At 36.9% G+C, this 20,572-nt stretch overlaps 1 pseudogene; it reads right to left on the bottom strand.

The window, feature by feature from the left end:
* Window positions 1–918: 918 nt before the first annotated feature.
* On the bottom strand, window positions 919–13,580 carry LOC143585494 (protein FAR1-RELATED SEQUENCE 5-like; annotated as a pseudogene).
* Between the last annotated feature and the right edge of the window lie 6,992 nt (window positions 13,581–20,572).

Genomic DNA, 20,572 nt, shown 5'->3' on the forward strand with positions numbered 1-20,572 from the left:
GACATGATTATCTAATACAATAGTTGCGCCCTGCTTGCGGTGCGCGCATATAATGTATATATGTGTGAACCCTCGGGTGGGCAAAAGTAAAATTGCACTAATTTTGACGTTATTTTACTAATCTCGTGAAAATAACGTTAAAAGTGGCGGAAGGTTAATCAGGCATCATGTGGTGGCGTTGATAGCCGAAAGACAAGGGCACATGCACCGATCAGCCGGTGTCCCGATGATTGAGTGCTATGTGCCTTATGTCCAAGGCTTGATGCAAAACTACTATCGAGCCGGGGGTCTCACCGGAAGCAGCCTCTCTATCCCTATGGGATAGAGGTAAGGCTGTCTACATCTTACCCTCCTCAGACCCTACCATAGCATTGCTATTGGTGGGATATACTGAGTACGATGATGATGATGATGATGTTGTTGTAGTTATTTTAGGTGGGTTGGGCCCCTAATCTATTTTCTTGATTTTTTCATAATCATTTTAGTAACGAGCCACGAACCGACACGAATTTGGTTAGTGTCAATGATGTTCACACAAAATGGTAAACATAAATTAGTAAGCAAAAGACTTAACATAAAATATTTTTTTTAAAAAAAAGAACTAAATTGAAGTGCAAAGGAGAAAATGATTTTTTTTAAAGAACTGCAAAGGAGAAAATTTAACAAAAAGAACCCTCTGTTGCAAAGGTGAATTAGTCATGTGCAAAGGATGTAGATAGAGATTCTAGCAAACCACCCTTAATCATCCAACCATATGAGAACATTGGTGAGTCTGTGAAACAAACCTGCCATTTCAATAGAAATTTCAAAATTTTTAGAATCAATCCAAGTTTGAATAAAATAAAACTATTGTACTTAAACAACTGCAAGCATTGCAATGATCATCAAAACAAGTCATTCTTCAAGTTGATTCACATATTATCCTTCTCTTTCTTGTAAAGTCTCAGCCTCAACCTCATCCTTCTGGAGAAACAAAAAAAAAACAAATATTACACTTTCAAAGAAAATTTGTATTTAAATACTAATATGTATCATTCTTACCTTCCTTTTTGGACATCCACTGATGTAATGGCCCAATTCCTTACAATAAGAACAAGTTCTCTTTTTTGGTGCTTCAAGAGAAGATTTGATTCTAGTTGCATTTTTAGGACGACCTTTCTTATTAGTAGGAGCTAATGGGTCCCGAACGGAAATTTGAGGTATCATGCTTACTTGTGAACTTCCGACATTAGACTGTTGTGGTGCATTTTCAAGCCGTTTGGAATTTATTCGGACACTTTGTTCGTCTAAAAACTTCACCAACATGGTATTTAGTTTCTTTATCTCAAATGGAGAGTCTCGTGCACTCTCGATTGCTTTTCTAAAACTTGACTGAACACACCATAACGTTAACGCACTAACTTCATTTTCATTATCAATATCTTCTATCCCAGTATTGCAATTGCTTGACTTATATCTAGCATCAAGTGTCCACCTAGATAAAATATAATGATCAGGAAGTGTTTCAACATTCCTCTTCTTCAAGACATATAAGATATGCTTGCATAACATCCCATAGGTTTCGAACTTTGCACATGAACATGTGACGTCTATCTTATCCGAGAGATAGAAATTTACATGTCTCCAGTATATTTTATCAATATTTAATTGTCCAACCTTGTATTTGATTTCTTCTGAGCTTTTGCTTATCGTCTTATGAGTTAAATTTAATGTAGCTTCGGTACACTCTTTCTTGAATAGATCAAAGAGATTTTTAGTGTAACGTGAACCTGCTTTTGCCTCTATCGGATTACAGAAGAAAGATTTGGTTATGAGTCCATGGTTTTGAAGTCTTCATCTTCTTCGGCAGCCCTTCGAGCCTCAACAGCTTTATCGTACTGTATTACAAACTCATTTAACATGGTCTTTGAATTCACATATCCATCAAAATAGGAATGAATGCTCCGCTTCTTCCGCTTGATGTCATACCAGCAAAAAAACATTCTTTTAAGAAGGCTTTAGCCTAATATTTACGTTGGTTATACATCTCCGTTATCCAACTGCCACTTTGGAAATTGTACTTACCAAATAAAATTTCCCATCGACTCTCAAATTCTTCAACTGTATTACTATTTACCCATTGTCTGTGTAGCTCTTTAAAGTCAGCGTACTGAACTTTGAGAGATCGAAGATGTTCAATCTCGTGTCTCTTAATATGCCATGAACAAAAACGATATCTAGTTTTTGGGAAAATGCTTTTGATTGCATTTCCAATAGCTTTATCTTGATCAGTAATTATTGCCAACGGATACTTGTCAAACATACAGTTTAAAAAGTTTTTAAATAACCATTCAAAAGTTTCTTGTTTCTCATTTTCTAGCAGTGCACCGCCAAATAGTATAGATTGACGATGATGGTTCACCCCAACAAATGGAGCAAATGGCATCTTAAACTTGTTGGTCATGTACGTGACATCAAACACAAGAACGTCCCCAAATTTTACAAATGAGTCTCTTGATCTCCCGTCAGCCCAAAAAATATTTCTTGGAGACCCATCATCAAATAAATCAACAACAAAATAAAGGTTACGATCTTCTGATAGTTTATCTTGGAAATGCTTAATGAGTCCATAAAACTCCTTACCTTTGTATTGTTTTCATTCCTCGGCCAGGATGTCAGCGCACTGTTTTGATGTAACATCATTTTCAAGTGGACTTTTCACGGTATTTATGACCTTCTTGATTTGACACGGTTTCAACCTAGATTGACCAAGTTCCGACATTAGAGATTTGCAAGCCATTGAGCGGTGAAACCTACCATGTGACCGGTATTTCATAACTTTGGTCGGAGTAATAATTAGCTCATGATTGTGTACATCGTTAAACATGTCCCCTTTCCATTTTCCATCTTTACTTTTTGAATCCGAATAAATGCTTAACATCCGGTCCTTAAATCCCTACGATGTTTCTTAACATCCCCACTAGAGCTATTAGACTTTAAATCTTTAAAACCCTCTTTGTTGCATACATATTTCTTTCGATAAGGCTCACCTGTCGTCTTGTTTTTAAAAGTTGTAAAAATACGTATTCCGAATCCATGTAACAAAGAATATTGATTATAGAATTCATATGCATCATCAGGACTATCGGATACCATTCCGTCCACATTATTCTCATCATACTTATTAAACCCAGGATCAACATTCACGTTATTATGATACTCAATTTCAGCATTCAAACCACCAGTTGCATTTGTTTCAATAGCTTTCTCCTGTAAGTGAGGTTGTAAATCCTCTTATACATCCTATATCAAGAAAAAAAAATATCCAGGTTTGTTATCAAGTTTTGTGATTTACATTCGATACATTAGAGTAATTAAATAATTGATATCAAGTTTTGTTATGTGCATTAGAATAATATAAGAGAATTAATATCATGAATATTGAAGTAATAAAATAAGTTTTGTTATGTGCTACCTGTGATTTATTCATGGAGAATGAAGGATCCAATCAGAGAGTTAGCATCAACGAATAGGTGAATAGTGATTGAATTAGATTATTAGGATAGGAGAGAACCTTGCTTGTATGCGGCGGTTTTTGTTGAACATAAAAAATAGGAATTTAATTTAAGATTTAATTAGGTATTTTATCAAAACTACGTAGTTTTGGGGGTTTCGCATCTAAGGTTAGATGCTTAACAGCCCCATAATCACTTTCTCCATACATATATATATATATATATATATATATATATATATATATATATATATATATATAGGGTGTGGATAAATTAAAAACTCCTTAGAGTTTTGAAAACCTTGAAAACCTTATTTGGACCATAGATTTGGTTTGACCATAGATTTGGTTTGATCAATGGATAACATGATATTATGTACTCTAGTTGGAATAAATATATTATTATATTGAGTTCAGGCACGCAAAGGATAAATTGATAAAAGTATTGAATTTACTTTCTCCCTCCTCTATACCTTCACACAGCTTTTGGTTTTGACTTCTTTTTTAGTTGTTCAAGTACGTTATTTCATTTAATGTTTTTTCTTTTGAATATAATAACCATATTGAAAACAATAAAATAATTATAATGTTTTATGCTTTTCTTTTCCGAGGCGAAAAAAAAGTGAAAAACACCATCTTAAATTTCAATTATGTGTAGAAACAACTAATACATACATGCTCTTTTCTTTGTTTTTTTCCTTTTCCCGAAAGGTAATTCATATATTTTGTTTTTTTTTCTTTTTTAAACAAATACAATAATTATTTGCTTTTTATTTAATTTGTTTATTCTTTAATTTAGTTTAGAATTTACCATTTTAATAACTTACGTCTTATTTAGTAACATTTTGATGGTAGGCTTTATAACGTTTTCTTAACATCATTTTAAAGTTTAGAATTTTCATTAATTTTTACAATTTTTTAATTAAATTTACATATTTATCAATAATTAACCTATGTTTAGAAAGAATTTAACATATTCTAAAGTATGTAAGTACATATTTAAGGTTAGTTTTTACAAATTTTTAAATAAAGAGTACAATAGTTTTAACAAAGTTTGCCCATGTTTTACATATTTCAATATTAAGAGTACAATTTTTTTAATAAATAGTACAATATGTACTTGTAACATTTGCTAATATTAATTAAATTTACATGTTTATTAATAATTTAACTATTTTTAGAAAGAATTTAATATTTTTTAAATGTATGTAAGTACATATATAAGGTTCGTCCTTACAAAATTTTAAATAAATTAAAGAGTATAGTTGTAACACCCCGGCTTAAAGCTTAAACGTCCGAGTGTGACGTACAGATTGCTCAAACACACGTGACACTATTTGGTGACAATAATAACATTAATTCATTTAAAGCATCATGTAACACAATGCTTGAAAGTAACAATACAAATCCAAATTACAATTAAAAGGATAATTTTGTTTATTAAATAACTTAAATATTCTAAGCGTCTTCTCGTCTTCAACCTCTAACAATAGTACCTGTAACATATATATATAAAATACGGTCAACTAACTTAATAGTTGGTGAGTTTCCCACAAGTTTGAATAAATACATAAAAACCTTGCAATTCCATGAAACTTGTGATGATTAAACTACTTCGCATGCAATATCCTTTTCAGTTGGCAACAGCCAACGTACTTGGATCGGGGGTCCCTTTTCCACTCATAACAAAATGGTCGTGAGTGCAAAGGGGGACGTACGATCATACTTATTGAGGCAACCACTTGCTGAGTACATAATCAAGTAAGAACATATAACACACAAGTCCACGATATGAATTGCAGTTTAATAGCTGAGTGTAAAATCTATTTGCGTTTAATAGGATATATATGATACCCCCAAAAGTAAAAGCGTTAAAAAGGGGTGTGAGAAACTCACCTTATCAATTGAGGTAAAACGGAAATCCGAAAGCGTTGATAAGATTAGTAACAACAAAAGAATTTGAAAGCGTCACTGATGTGCTGAAGTAGTTATATAAAAACACGCTAATCTAGACACTAAGTAATAAATTCTAGACTCTTAAACTTAACTAAACTACTAATCGGCGAGTGAACCGGTCGACTCTAGTACAGCCAAGTAAGTCCGGATAGCGAACCCACGGGACTCTTTAAATTACGTTTACTAGCTAATTTAGACTCAACTATAAAACACGACTTATTATTTATATTTGTTTTGGGGGGTTTTTATTTAAAATACTAATTTAATACTATTATTAAAAACTAATTAAGAAAACATGTAATTTAAACGAAAGCAAATTTTGTTATGAAAATAAGATGATGATGAGAAAACTACCTAAGCTAGACTTCCCTAAATTTCAGTAATGAATTGACTCGGGAAAATATTTAGTTATGGACTGGGATCGTAAAATAGACACTTGAAAGAAAAACCAAATAGGACCCCTGACCCTTCTCAAGAGAAAACATATGGATTTCTAACAAGTTTTAACGCACACCAGTATTAAAAATCAAGTTCGCTTACGGTCACCCAATTGTTTACAATTTAGTTCCTTTATACGAAATCATACCTTACAGTGCGGAAATCAAAGGCAGTTTAATATATCAAATTGATTCAATAGACAATAATTAAATAATCAAACCTAGACGGACTCCTTACGAAGAACTAAATCTAGCAAGATCAAATAATAAAGATCTATCGATAACCTAGCAACTTACAGCTATTTAGGTTAGCAGCACACTTAGGTTTATTTAATTAATAATTATTATTCCTATGATCTTATTCGAAATCAATCTTAAAGTAATCATAAACACAAAATAGATGACCTAATAGCAACTTATCTTAATGTCAAACAATAAGCAAGGCAACTATGGAATAATAACAATTAATCAAGCAATCCTAAATATCCAGACGCATCAATTTAATATAAGTAAACCTTTTACTAAACCATAAAAACCATAACATAAATAAATCCCAAATCAAAACACAACGTCAAAATATGTTCATCATAAGCCTAGGCAGTCTATAACGTTTAGCCTAGCATCTCAAAAACAAACAAAACAATACTAAACGAAATCATGGAGAAAATAAATAAGAACGAAAGAATAAAGGCGATAAAACCCGGAGTCTTCGTCCTTGAACAATAAGCACTTCGCCAGCTGATTCCTCGACTCTAAAGCTGCTGGAAACTCGCCTCGGACGCCTCGGAACTCACCCAATTCGTCTGGACTTCAAGGTATGATTAATGGTGAGTTTAGGGGTCTTTATATAGGCAACAGAGGTCCAAAAATAGGTTAAGACCGTTAAACAGGAACATTCTGGAAATCGGGCACCCCATCATTACGCCGTGCCGCACGACGGGCAACCTCTCCTTGGCCGCACGACACTCCGGCCTAGGGGGGGGGGGCTGGTCCATCTTGTCTGGTCCGGTTCAATCCTGGTTCGTTTCCTGATGCGTCGGTTCTCCGATTTGGCTTGTTTTTGATCGTTTTTTGCTCTCTTTTCACCGTAATTAAAACCCGAAACCTAAAACATACAACCATGTTAGTATTATACAAATCTTATAAGAAACCGAACATAATTAATAAAATATTAAATAAATTGTACACGTGATTACATATATTAAACGTTATATCAGTCACGAACACCGAAATGAGCTATCCGCACTAACTATGATAAAGAAATACGAGACTTAATCGCTAATATTACGGGGTTATTTATTGCGCAAACTCATATCGAGAATTAATTAATATTATGGCTTCATATTAATGTTTCTGTTTTAACGGCAACTTGATTAATATTATGGTATATATATATTTAAACGACAAAGGTACGAGGTTTGCATGTTCGAATTACTTCAACTAAGGATTATAAGTTGGTATTAAAATTATTGTTCAAGCGAAATGATTTTTTTAAAGAATTAAAGTTTACTTTTATCGTTAAGAAATGATTTTTAATTACGGTTTACAAAAACGGAATTTTTGGTTTTCAAGTGTAAAAAGGTGAGATATATTTTATATTTAATTTACAAAATTTTTACTTTATTTAAAAAGACTTTTATGATTTATTTATGATTTTTAAATGATTAAAAATTAACTAATAAAAGATAAAAGAATTAAAACTTGTAATAAAAAAATAAGTGTCTGACCCGGGTTTCGTCGGGTCCTACGTTATCAACTCAAGGTATTATCCAGTTGCTCTAGGTATAATATTCGTTAAGAGTATGATTCTATTTGTTTATATATAATAACAGATGCAATCCATTTTATTTATCAATAAAAAAATGTAAAAACAATTTAACAAAAAGAAAAGAACAGATCGTTTGACCGGGGTTTCTGTCACACCCCGACCAATGAAGGCGGAAACGTCGAGGCGCGACATGATTGCTCATTGCACAATGACACTATAAAGTTACAATATTTAAACAACTCATTTAAATCCATATCATCATAAATAACACAACAATTGTTCATACAAAATGCCAAATAGATAGATAAACAAATAACTTGTTCTTTTATTTTCTAATATCCTAAATCCAGGATCATAAGTTTCTTCAAGTAATCCAATCAAGCTAACATCAAACCTGTAACATTGCATAAAATAGAGTTTGTCAACACGAAGGTTGGTGAGCAATTTTCATAGTTTTGGACAATAAGTATATAGTATGAAATCCACAACTAGTATATGAAAACAATAAATAATAGCAACAATTTAGATAAATGAAACCGTCAATAAGAATACATTGAAGAACCGTCAATAAGAATACATTGACGACAATAATGAAATCGTCAATAAGAATACATTGACGACACCTTTCTATATGGGGATACCATATATACTCGGAATTAACGTATGATCATACTTTGATGAGGCTACCCGCCTTAGCATTCAAGAGGCTACCCGCCTTAGCATTCAAGAATTTGCACATAATCATGTAAAGCATATAACACCAAATCGAGCATTTATTTAAGTAAACATATACAATACGTGTTGTGGTTTAAGACTCAAGTATAAATCATTTGAATTTGAATAAGTATGCAATGCCACCCCGAAAACGAAAGATGAAAAACGGGGGATGAAAAAGTACTCACATTAACAAGTAACTTGAAAGATAGTGTCGTGGATAATCGGAGAGATCGGTTTAACGAGCAAGACCTATATTAAACGGGTCTTGTGTTAGTAGGTAGTCTTGGAAGGGTTTAAAATAAAATACATGACAAATAAAGTAAATAAATAAAGTTTAGGATTTAAAATGTAAATTTTTGAGAAATTAAATAAATGAGTTTTGTAAAATAAGTTTACTCGAAACCGGGTCTCGGTATTCTATTCATTAGTTTTTTTCTTTTTTTTACTCAACCTATGTTAAGTAATAATGTGGGTTAAAATGCGATATTGCAAAACCCTTGGTTATAAGAATACCAAAACGAGTGTTCGGGTTTGTCGGTTCGAGACTTGATAATTGACCAACCCATTAACCAAGTGCGGGCTTGTTATAACTGTGGTGACCCTGGCCACTTCCGAAATGCGTGTCCATGACTCATGAACGTGAACTCGCTTCAACTGGCCCCAGCCCCACAGTTTCAGCTCCAAGCTTATCAAGCCTACCAAGCGATTCAGTCACAAGTTCCTCAATTGTTGGCTAATCAAGCTCAAGCCCAGCCGATACAAGCACCTGCACCCCAAGAGGGTCAAGCCGCTCAAGCCATTTAAGCTCCCAAGATAACCGTGGGCGTACCTTCATGATGAATGCCCACCAAGCTCAACAAAACGGCGATGTGGTGAACGATACATTTCTTGTTGACGACCACTACTTTAGGAAATTTCGTCCCGAAATTAAGATGATGTAAACAAATGTGGATATTTCTCCTTCATCGAGTCTTCTCATTCCCATGTAAACTCCGCGCCACGCCGTGATTCCCATCGAACTTTAACTAACTTGATGCGACTTCGCTTGGTTTTCTTTTCATTGCGGTCCATGATTTCAACGGGTCGTTCAACCATAATCATTGATTCATTGACTTGTACTTCGTCGAGAGGTATATGGAGACTACCTTCGGCTAAGCACTTCTTAAGATTTGAAACATGAAAGGTCGGATGAACACCGGTGAGTTCTTCTGGTAGTTCAAGTCGGTAGGCTACTTTTCTGACTCGCTCAAGAATCTTGAATGGGCCTACGAAACGGGAGATATTTTTCCTTTATTTCCAAAATGAACAACTCCTTTCCAAGGGGATACCTTGAGGAGGACGAGATTGTCGACATTGAATTCGATCGGTTTTCGCCGTTTTTCGGCGTAGCTCTTTTGTCGACTTCTAACGGCAAGTAGGTTCTTGCGGATTTGGTCGATACGGTCGGTGGCTTCTTGAACCATTTCGGGTCCGGTAATTTAAGCTTCACCAATTTCGTTCCAACTAATCGGGGAACGACATTTGCGACCGTAGAGAGCTTCGAAAGGAGGCATACCGATGCTAGAATGGAAACTGTTATTGTAAGAGAATTCAATGTAAGAAATGTGAGAATTCCAATTCCCACCGAAATCGAGTACACACACTCGTAGCATCTCCTCAAGTGTTTGAATCGTACGTTCGGATTGTCCATCCGTTTGAGGATGATAAGCGGTGCTAAGATCAAGACGAGTTTCCAAGGTTTCTTGAAGTGATCGCCAAAAATGAGACGTGAATCGAGCATCGCGATCAGAGATGATAGTCAAAGGTAAACCGTGGCGACATACGATTTCGCGAACGTAGATTTGGGAAAGTTGCTCAACGGAGTATTTTTCTCGAATTGGAATAAAGTGAGCGGACTTGGTTAATCGGTCAATAATCACCCAAATGCTATCGTTGCCTTTTTGTGTAGTGGGTAGTTTCATTTTAAAGTCCATAGCAATGTCTTCCCATTTCCATATGGGAATCGGTGGTTGCTCGAGTAACCCAAAGGGTTTTTGATGTTCGGCTTTGACTTTAGAGCAAGTAAGACATTTCAAAACGTACGTTGCTACGTCTTTCTTCATGCCCGGCCACCAAAAGGTAGAACGGAGATCGAAATACATTTTATCCGCACCGGGATGAACAGAATATCGTGACTTGTGAGCTTCGTCGAGTATGCAAGTACGAAGGTTATCGCGATCGGGAACCCATAAACGATTGAGATAATACAATAAGCCATCAGGTATTGTTTCGAGTTGAAGCTCGGCTCCACATGACATTTCGTCATACATGTTGCCTTCGTCAACGGAGGTACGTTGGGCTTGATAGATTTTGGCTTGGAAATCGGTTTGAATGGTGACGCTAAGAAGCAAAACGGATTTGACATTAACCTTTCGACTAAGGGCATCGGCCACGACATTCGCTTTACCGGGATGGTAGCGAATCTCGCAATCGTAGTCACTAAGTAACTCAGCCCATCTTCGTTGTCTCATGTTGAGATCTTTTTGGTCAAAAATGTGTTGAAGGCTTTTGTGATCGGTAAAAACCACACATTTCGTTCCGTAAAGGTAATGTCTCCAAATTTTGAGTGCGAAAATGACGGCACCAAGTTCAAGATCGTGAGTCGTGTAGTTCTTCTCGTTGACCTTGAATTGCCTTGAAGCATACGCGATAACTTGACCTCGTTGCATGAGAACGCAACCGAGACCTTGATGAGAAGCATCGCAAAATACTACAAAGTCGTCGTTTCCATCGGGAAGGGTTAGAACGGGAGCATTGCAAAGCATGTGTTTAAGAGTATTAAATGCTTCTTCTTGTTTGGATCCCCATTCATAAGGCTGTCCTTTGTGAGTTAGGGAAGTGAGGGGTAAAGAGATCTTGGAAAAATTTTGGATGAAACGCCGATAATATCCGGCTAAACCGAGGAAAGATCGAATTTCCGTGGGTGTAGTCGAAGTCTTCCAATCTTTGACGGCTTTGATTTTTGTGGGATCAACATGAATATCCTTGTCGTTGACGATGTGTCCCAAAAATTGAACTTCCTCTAGCCAAAATTCACATTTTGAAAATTTGGCGTAAAGTCGTTCGTTTCTTAAGACTTCGAGAATGGCATGCAAGTGATACTCATGTTCCGCCTTGGTTTTGGAAAAGATGAGGATGTCATCAATAAAGACAATGACGAATTTATCTAGAAACGGTTTGCAAACGCGGTTCATGAGATCCATAAATACCGCGGGTGCGTTTGTTAAACCGAAAGGCATGACTAGAAATTCGAAATGTCCATATCGAGTACGGAATGCGGTTTTTTGGATGTCTTCTTCGCGAATACGCAATTGGTGATATCCCGATCGAAGATCGATTTTTGAGAAACACGTTGCGCCTTGAAGTTGATCGAAGAGGTCGTCGATTCGTGGCAAAGGATAACGATTTTTAATAGTAAGTTTGTTAAGCTCACGATAATCGATGCACATACGAAACGAACCATATTTCTTTTTCACGAAGAGGACGGGAGCGCCCCAAGGAGAAGAGCTTGGATGAATAAAGCCTTTGTCGGAAAGTTCTTCGAGTTGGTTTGATAACTCTTGCATTTCCGACGAGGCTAAGCGGTAAGGAGCTTTGGCTACGGGCATTGCTCCGGGCACAAGATCGATTTGGAATTCTATCGGGCGAATGGGTGGAAGACCGGTGACATCTTCGGGAAAGACATCGAGGAAGTCACAGACGATGGAGATGTCTTGGATTTTTCTTTCCTTAAGGTCTTTAACCACCACTTGAGCTAGGAACGGAACATACGTTTGGCGCAAATATTTTTGTGATTGAGAGCATGACATAAGGTTGAGCCTTTTAGGAGTAGCCTTGTCATGGACCTTGAGTGCTTTACCGTTTACAAGCGGGATTCGAATGATTTTATCGTAACAAATGACTTCGGCACGGTGCAAAGATAACCAATCCATGCCTACTATGACATCAAAACTTCCCATTTGCATCGGGATAAGATCGATCGAAAATTTTTGCTTACAAAGAGTGAGAATACAATCACGAATGACCGAGTTGATTGTGATGGAATTTCCATTGGCGACTTCGACGGAAAAAGGTCTAGAGAGTTTAGTACGAGGTACAGCAAGTATAAACTCAAATTTTAATGAAATAAAACTCCTATCGGCACCAGTGTCAAATAAAATTGAAGCCAAGTGTTCGTTCACTAGAAACATACCGTTTACAACGTCGTTTGCGACTTGAGCTTGATTGGCGTATACCATGAAAGCACGCCCTTGATTACCGGAATTTCCTTGTGGTGCTTGGGGTGGAGGAGGAGGTGCTTGGGTGGCTTGAATTGGTTGGATGAGAGGTGCATTTAGTTGTGGGATTGGAGGTTGGTAGGTTTGGACTTGGTAAGCTTGGGTTTGGTAATAAGGCACGGTTACGGCTTGGGCTTGATTTGCGTAAACGAGTCGGGGACAATTTTTGCGGAAACGGTTAGGGTCTCCACAATTATAGCAAGCTTGGGGTGGTTGTGGGTTTTGCGGGATTTGCGGGTTGTTTCATGGTGGAGCGGGATGTCCACGAAGTGTGTTTCGACATGTGGTATTGAGGTGACCATAACGGTTGCAAATGGTGTAATGGTGACAAGTAATGTTTGAGGGATAGTGAAATTGACATTTGTTGCATAATGGATGAGGACCGGTGTAGGGTTTTCGGTTTGGAGGAGCTTGAGATTGTTGTTGCGTTTGTTGTGGGTGGGTGACGGCATAGTTTCGGTGATTGGGCTTGCATTTCTTCTTGGCTTGGTGGGATGAGTTGGAATAATTTATGGCTTGAGGAGGTGGATCAACTTTGATTTGAGGGGTTGGTTCGGGTTTACTCTTGTCACTCTTTTTCTTGATCGAAAGTGTACCGGCCTTGACATGGTTTTCGGAGAGAGCTCCGGCTAGCGTAATAGCGTCTTACTACTCATTACCGAATCACGGATTAGCATGGGCAAACCCCCGATGTATTTGTCAATTTTGCGTTCGAGCGGGGTGACCAAGTGAGGAACAAGAGTGCTCAACTCGTGAAAACTGAGTGAGTAGGCGGCGTTATCACCATTTTCTTGCTTAAGTTCCCAAAACTCGGCTTCGAGCTTTTGGAGCTCTTGTTTTGGGCAGAACTTCTTCATCATAAGTTCTTTAAGCTCGGTCCATGGGAAAGCCATGGCGATTTCCGCCCTTTGGAGATGCATAACACTACCCCACCATGTAAGAGCGGTTTCCTCAAACATGCTCGAAGCGAAATTAGTTTTCTTCGCTTCGGGGCACTCGTTGTGTCGGAACACACCTTCCATCTTTTCAAACCATTGCAACAAGGTAGTCGCACAGTTCGTACCAAGGAATTTGGCTGGGTTAGCACCGGTAAATTGTTTGCACAAGTAGGGAGCGGGTGTGGGTTCAACGGGTGCTACAACGGGTGGAGGTTGGTTTGCTTGTAAGTGAGTTAGGAGTTCGGGAATCACAGCGGCGACTTGTTCGGCTACTAAAGCGGCTATCTTGCGTTTGGAGTCCTTGCGGTAGTGGCGTCGTAGCGGAGGCATTCTAAAAATTATAAAGAATTGTAGTGAGTTTGAGGGCATTTAGTTTAAAATATAAGATATATGTAACCATTTTTTTTACGTGAATCCTAGTGTCATAAGGATGAGAATGTTAGTAAAAATAAAGTTTATACATAAACCAAATGATAAAAACATATATATAAGTATATGTTTCAAAGTTTTGAAAATTTAAAATTTGGACGTTTTGAAGTGTTGAAATTTGTATACAGTCGGAAAATTCGTACATGTACCACCATGATTTGATATTCCGAAAAAATAACAAAATTTCTTGTAAACTTATATATATATATATTGTCGGGAAAATCATACATGAACCACCATGATTTGATATCACGACAATAAAAACTTATGTAAAAGTAATATATATGGAGTCGAACATGTGCACGTATCACCGCGTCTTTCATGTTGTTGACTCAAATCATGATAATAACATACAACAAAACGGAGATACAACGAGATGTTAAAAAAAACACTTGTCCACGTATCACCGTGGCTTTTATGTTTTCAACACCAAAAATAAGGAGGCGACCGGAACGCTCGCATTCGACAACTTAAAGTGTCGGCTCATATAACTCGAGTTGCTTGACCTAGAAACCAACACTAAACCCAATCATCCCAGGTAAGTAAATCACCTTCGATTCTTGGAATCTTTTTGTCAAATGATCAAATCAAGTGTTTTGTTCCCTTCGATCATCACAAAACAAATTATAGAACCTAGCTTTAAGGATATTGGAAACAACAAGATCCAAGTTAAGCTTGTGATCCATAAAACATAATATAAAAACCATTGTTTTGTTTTAAGGTAAAAATACCTTAGAATACTATTGAAAGTGTGTGTATGTGTACATTTATGATGAGATAGATTTTTAAACAAGTTTATAAATAATTAAATAAATGCAATAAACAATCAAGTAGGGTAAACACGTATGAGCACACGTATAGGGACCCTAGAGCATAAACTATACTAGGCTGTTACGTCTAACCACCTATCCTATAGTCGATGGCTCTGATACCAATCTATCACACCCCGACCAATGAAGGCGGAAACGTCGAGGCACGACATGATTGCTCATTGCACAATGACACTATAAAGTTACAATATTTAAACAACTCATTTAAATCCATATCATCATAAATAACACAACAATTGTTCATACAAAATGCCAAATAGATAGATAAACAAATAACTTGTTTTTTTATTTTCTAATATCCTAAAGCCAGGATAATAAGTTTCTTCAAGTAATCCAATCAAGCTAACATCAAACCTGTAACATTGCATAAAATAGAGTTTGTCAACACGAAGGTTGGTGAGCAATTTTCATAGTTTTGGACAATAACTATATAGTATGAAATCCACAACTAGTATATGAAAACAATAAATAATAGCAACAATTTAGATAATAAAACCGTCAATAAGAATACATTGACGAACCGTCAATAAGAATACATTGACGACACCTTTCTATATGGGGATACCATATATACTCGGAATTACCGTATGATCATACTTTGATGAGGCTACCCGCCTTAGCATTCAAGAGGCTACCCGCCTTAGAATTCAAGAATTTGCACATAATCATGTAAAGCATATAACACCAAAGCGGGCATTTATTTAAGTAAACATATACAATACGTGTTGTGGTTTAAGACTCAAGTATAAATCATTTGAATTTGAATAAGTATGCAATGCCACCCCGAAAACGAAAGATGGAAAACGGGGGATGAAAAAGTACTCACATTAACAAGTAACTTGAAAGATAGTGTCGTGAATAATCGAAGAGATCAGTTTAACGAGCAAGACCTATATTAAACGGGTCTTGTGTTAGTAGGTAGTCTTGGAAGGGTTTAAAATAAAATACATGACAAATAAAGTAAATAATAAAGTTTAGGATTTAAAATGTAAATATTTGAGAAATTAAAGAAACGAGTTTTGTAAAATAAGTTTACTCGAAACCGGGTCTCGGTATTCTATTCATTAGTTTTTTTCTTTTTTTTTACTCAACCTATGTTAAGTAATAATGTGGGTTAAAATGCGATATTGCAAAACCCTTGGTTATAATAATACCAAAACGAGGTTTAACGAGTGTTCGGGTTTGTCGGTTCGAGACTTGATAATTGACCAAGTTCACAGTTAACTTCCCAAAATAATAAATGTTATGAGATAACTCAATAAAATTAAAATAGACTTAACCAAGTATGTAGTTCTATTGTGAAGAACCTTAACGTTCGTTAAGCGAGTATACGACCTTATCGGTTCGAACTTGTTATAATATCAACTTGGTTACCGACATGCCAAGTATGTTTAGAAATAAACTAAAATTGATTTAAAATATAATCTTGAAGAAAAATATGAGTTTTGGTGGCTAAAAACACACTTGTGTGTCTTAAGCAAGTGAACTCGGTTTAGTTCGATTTTTGGTTCGGTCCTTGACTCGGAATAAGACCGAGGACGGTTACCACATACCCAATTACCATGGAACTTGTAAATTAACTTATAAATAATAATACTCAAGTTTTACATTCAAAAAGTTAACAATAAAGCTTTTAAACAAAAGTTCGGTTTTTGGTTCGGTCCTTGACTCGGAATAAGACCGAGGATGGTTACCACATACCCAATTACCATGGAATTTGTAAAGTAACTTATAAATAATAATACTCAAGTTTTACATTCAAAAGGTTAAAAAGAATGCTTTTAAACAAAAATTCGGTTTTTGGTTCGGTTCTCAACTCGGGATGAAACCGAGGCTAGTCACCACATTCCCAATACCATGGAACTTGACAAATATGAACAATAAACTAAAATATGTAGAAGTTAAGCAAGTATAACAAGTTATATGGTTAGATTTGTTAAATATATAAACAAGGACTACAAAGTCCTCCATGTAACCTTGCCTTACTAGCCCGACATTTCAACCGGCCGAGACCGGAGAAATGAAAGACCGAAGGTAAATAAGGAGTGTATATTATATATATGTTGTAACATCAAACTTTAAGTATTGAGAAGTTAGTTAAAATGAAAGATTAGCTTATGAAGAACAACCTTTGAATTCAAGAATTTGAGAGAGAAATGAAGAAATGAGCAAGCACAAATGAAGAAGATGGGTGTGTATATATAGGGTAAGTTGAATGGGTCTTTCATAAAGGGTGTTTCATGAAAATGGGTTGGTTATAGACCCAAGAAAGCACAAACTACAAATGGGTCCTTCAAGTCTCCATTTTGGTAGTTTTTTCCTTTGAGTTTGTTTTGAGTGTTTTCGGGGCATTTTAAGAACCGACAAGGGTGTTTTTTTTATCCGACAACTATAAAACAAATATGTAACATAAAATTCATCATTTTGATAATATCGAAAGGTTCGGGATACAAAATGGGTCGGGTTTACATTAAGAATTCAAGTATAAAATAATCCGAAATTGACAAATGTCAAAGTTTCGAACCCAGGTCTTATGTTTAGGACAATGAAGTTAACCAGTAGACCAACTATGATAATTAGTTTAAAGCATGATGTCTATTCTATATAAAGGAAGTTCCTGTTTCATCTTCTTCCCCATATAAACCCAAAAAGTTCAATTCATCAGTTCTGTTCATTGTATGGTCGGGTTTAAGTTAGGGGCTTTGATTGTTGAACGAAAAACATTATTATGCATCATTTAATTACCTGGTGACGGGTTATTTGAACGGAGAAAGAGACCTCGCCGGAAAACAAACACCAAGGAATTGATTACGGCCAACAGAGTGTGATAGAGAGAAAAAGAAAGGTATGAGCGAGTTGTAGAGGTCGTGTAAGGTCCTATTTATAGTCGAATTGCAACGGAGGTGGTCAAATCTTGGTGTTAATGTCCGCTAATTATGCCGGCTAGAATTACGGGATTATACGACGGTTATCGGTTAATATTTTATAATTATTATATTGATTATGGTATATTACTTACGGTTAAAGAAGTTATAATAATTTAAGCGAGTTATTAACGAGATTTACGGCCAAAATGGAGTCTCCGGCGCCAGATTCCGACGACCGGAATCTGGTCGTGAAAAGGTGGGGGACGAGGGGGGTGTTTTGGGTTAAGTTAATATATTTTAAATTATTTACAAATTAGTCCCTGGAGTTTTATAATTGTTTTAGTATGAAAATAAAAGTATAATTTTCACAATCAGCCCTTGGACTATTGAATGTTATAATTTCTGAATTATATTAAGGTTTTAGAGTATTTACGTGTTAAACCCGTAAGCTTGATTAACGATAAAGTTCGGGATTTCATCAATAGATTGAATATATAAATAAATGAACGAACATCGAACATAAACGTCGGGAATACTTTATTAATGATAAATAATAATGATCATACATCGCAATGACCCAACGGGTCAGGTTTACAAGTACAAAAATCCGAATCGAAAATTGACGAATGTCACAGCATTCCCTACTTTTAAAAATTTCGTCCCGAAATTAGGCAAAAGAATCCGTATCAAACAAATGGGGATACTTAATTCGCATTTGGTCTTCCCGTTCCCAAGTAAATTCAGCACCTCGTTTAGATTCCCAACGAACCTTTACCAAAGGAATACAGTTACGTTTGGTCTCTTTATCCATGCGGTCCATGATTTCCACCGGCTTCTCAACAAAGTGCATAGACTAATCGATGCGCACTTCGTCAAGTGGTATGTGGAGATTTTCCTCGGCTAAGCATTTCTTAAGGTTCAACACATGAAAGGTTGGATGAACATTCGAGAGTTCTTGCGGAAGTTCAAGAGTATAGGCCACGCTACCAACACGATCGAGAATTTTGAAAGGTCCAACATAACGAGGAGTTAGTTTACCTTTCTTACCGAAACAAACAACACCCTTACAAGGAGATACCTTGAGAAGAACAAGATCACCCACATTGAACTCGAGAGGTCGTCGATGATTATCCGCGTAGCACTTTTGGTGATTACTAGCGGCTAATAGATTTTTCCGAATTTGCCGCAATTCGATCGGTGGTCTCTCGGACAAGTTCGGGACCGGTGATTTGGGTTTCACCAATCTCATTCCAACAAATAGGAGAACGACACTTACGACCATAGAGTGCTTCGAAGGGAGCCATATCGATGCTCGTATGAAAACTGTTATTGTACGAAAACTCAATCAAATGAAGATGAGAATCCCAGTTTCCACCAAAATCCAAAACACAAGACCTAAGCATATCCTCAAGCGTTTGAATCGTTCACTCGGATTGCCCATCGGTTTGGGGGTGATAGGCGGTGCTAAGGTCCAAACGAGTTCCCAACGCAGTTTGCAAAGATGACCAAAAGCGAGAAGTAAAACCACTATTACGGTCGGAAATAATACGCAAGGGTACACCATGAAGACACACGATACGTTGAACATAGATTTGAGCGAGTTGATCAACCGAGAACTTTTCATTGATTGGAATGAAGTGTGCGGGCTTAGTCAAACGGTCAATAATAACCCAAATTCCATCGTGGCGGTTTCGAGTGGTTGGGAGTTTAAACACAAAATCCATGGTCACATCTTCCCATTTCCAAATCGGGATGTGCGGTTGCACGAGTAAACTAGATGGTCGCTGATGCTCGGCCTTGACTTTAGCGCAAGTAAGGTACTTTGCGACGTACAATGCGATGTCTTTCTTCATACCGGGCCACCAAAATGTAGGCCGTAAGTCAAAATACATTTTATCCGCACCGGGATGAAAGTACGAAGATCGTCACGATTGGGAACCCACAAACGATTAAGGTAATACAACAAATCATCACGCTTAGTATCTAGTTGAAGCTCAGCACCACAGGACATTTCATCGTGCATATTACCCTCGGTGACCGAGACATGTTGGGCTTCAAAGATTCAGAGTTGGAGATCGGTTTGGATGGTCACACTATGATTCACGATAGATTTCACATGGGTCTTTCGACTAAGGGCATCGGCTACAACATTCGCTTTACCAAGATGATAGCGAATTTCGTAGTCGTAGTCTCTAAGTAATTCGGGCCATCGTCGTTGCTGCATGTTCAAATCCTTTTGGACAAAAATGTGTTGAAGACTCTTGTGGTCAGTGAATACCACACATTTTGTGCCATAAAGGTAATGTCACCAAATTTTCAACGCAAAAACAACAGCACCGAACTCGAGATCATGCGTTGTGTAATTTCTTTCATGAACTTTGAGTTGCCATGAAGCGTAGGCGATGACTTTACCTCGTTGCATAAGGACACAACCGAGGCCTTGGTTAAAAGCATCGCAATAGACAACGAAGTCCTCGTTGCCCTCGGGGAGAGCAAGGATCGGCGCATCGCAAAGCATACGTTTGAGAGTTTGGAAGGAATCATCTTGCTTTGGTCCCCACACGAAAGGCTTATCCTTGTGAGTCAAGGCGGTTAGGGGCAAAGCGATCTTGGAAAAATTGAGGATGAAGCGACGATAATAACCCGTGAGACCAAGAAACGAACGAACTTCGGTAGGAGAGGTTGGAGTCTTCCAATTCTTGATGGCTTCGACTTTGGTGGGGTCTACATGAATACCCTTTTCGTTTACTATGCGCCCCAAGAACGGAATCTCACTCAACCAGAATTCACACTTCGAGAACTTAGCGTAAAGTTGTTCCTT

The sequence above is a fragment of the Bidens hawaiensis genome, unplaced genomic scaffold (assembly GCF_021521415.1).
Source record: "Bidens hawaiensis isolate Kalapana, Puna unplaced genomic scaffold, B.hawaiensis_p1.1 tig00033867_1, whole genome shotgun sequence".
Taxonomy (NCBI): Eukaryota; Viridiplantae; Streptophyta; class Magnoliopsida; order Asterales; family Asteraceae; genus Bidens; species Bidens hawaiensis.